Source organism: Petaurus breviceps, unplaced genomic scaffold (genome assembly GCF_028583685.1).
Source record: "Petaurus breviceps papuanus isolate PSGF00001 unplaced genomic scaffold, PetGlider_PUasm1.0 227, whole genome shotgun sequence".
Lineage (NCBI taxonomy): Eukaryota > Metazoa > Chordata > Mammalia > Diprotodontia > Petauridae > Petaurus > Petaurus breviceps.
Genome location: NW_027185896.1, coordinates 2,543,402 through 2,544,908, shown reverse-complemented (window position 1 = coordinate 2,544,908; position 1,507 = coordinate 2,543,402). Strand labels below are relative to the sequence as shown.

The window sequence follows — 1,507 nt, the reverse complement described above, 5'->3', positions numbered from 1 at the left end:
TTTATTTAGTTCACAGTAACACAGAATATCAGAGTGATAAAGTAACTCAGAAGCTATCTAGTTCAGTTTTTTTAAAATAAAAATCATCTCTAAAAATCATTTTTCCTATATGTTATCATCCAACCTTTGAAAATAACCAGTGAAGGAGAAACCACTACTTTGGAGGAAGCCAATTTGACTTTGAAATATTAATAAATATAGGGCTTTAATAAACATAATATGCCTTAATAAACATATTTTAATATAATATAAATATATTTTAATATTTTTTTGGTATTCATAACAACCCTATAAGTTAGGTTCTTATTATCCCCATTCTGTAAATGAGAAAAGTGAGACTAGGAGATGTTAAATTGTGCCTAGGATCACACATCTATTGAATCTGGCTCCAAGTCAGCACACTATCCAGTGAATCACTTAGGAGTCCTTAATACTATGATTCATTCAGTTAGGAATAGTTAAGTATATACTATGTGCTAGACACTGTGTTCAGTGCTTTATAAATGTCATCTTATTTGATCCTCACAACATTCCTTTGGGGTAGGTGCTATTATTTTCCCCATTTCATTGTTGAGGAAACTGAAATAGAGGTTAAGTGACCTGTCCAGGGTCACAGAGCTAAGACTGTATTTGAATTAAGTTCTTTTTGACTCCCATGTCAATATATATATATAGCCCATGGCTATATTCACTGTGTCATTTTACTGTTAAATTCTTCCTTATCTCATGCCTAAATTTGCCCTTTTTTGTAACCCTTCCATCATTGCTAGTCAGCCCTCTAGGGACAAGGAGTCTAATCCTTTGTACATGTTAGCCCTTCAAAAAGTGGAAGATAACTATAATGGCCTTTGTTTTCTCTTCCCTAGGCTGATATTCCTGGTTCTTTTAAGCAGTTCTTTTCTAAAAAAATTAATTTATTTAGTTTTAGTGTACAACTTCCATTTCCATAACATTTTGAGTTCTAAATTTTCTAAAAATATGGAACACTTCATGAATTTGTGTGTCATCCTTGCGCCAGAGCCATGCCAATCTTTTCTGTATCGTTCTGATTTTAGTGTATGTGCTGCCAAAGCAAGCACTAAGTAGTTCTTTTATGAGATGAGATATTCCACTATCCTCTTTAAATTCTTCAGACTCTCCAGTTTACCAATATCCTTTCAAACTCTGGTACATGGAACTAAACACAATGAACATGTGACCTGGCCATGACAAAGTACAATGGGGCTCATATAATAGTAATGAAATTTGAAGATCCCTTTGTATTGGCAAGCTAATAGGTACTTAGCACCTAGTTTCAAATTAATTATATCAAGCCTCTGTTAAGAAACGAAGGTATGAACCCCTGTCGCTGATGGCTGATGTAACAGGAAGGGGCTGAACAGGGAGTAGCTAATACCATATATAAGTAAAAGCCCCAGCTGGGAGAGTCAGAACTTCTTGGGGCAAGCATCGTGGTGGCAGGCTACTGCTGGAGAGAAAAGGAGAGAGAGAGAGACAGAGAGAGAGA

At 35.3% G+C, this 1,507-nt stretch overlaps 1 non-coding gene across 1 annotated transcript; it reads right to left on the bottom strand.

Annotated features, from left to right (window-relative positions):
* Positions 1-972: 972 nt before the first annotated feature.
* Positions 973-1,079, bottom strand: LOC138167192 (U6 spliceosomal RNA). The gene has a single exon (XR_011169820.1). It is a non-coding gene; the product is annotated as a U6 spliceosomal RNA (small nuclear RNA).
* Between the last annotated feature and the right edge of the window lie 428 nt (positions 1,080-1,507).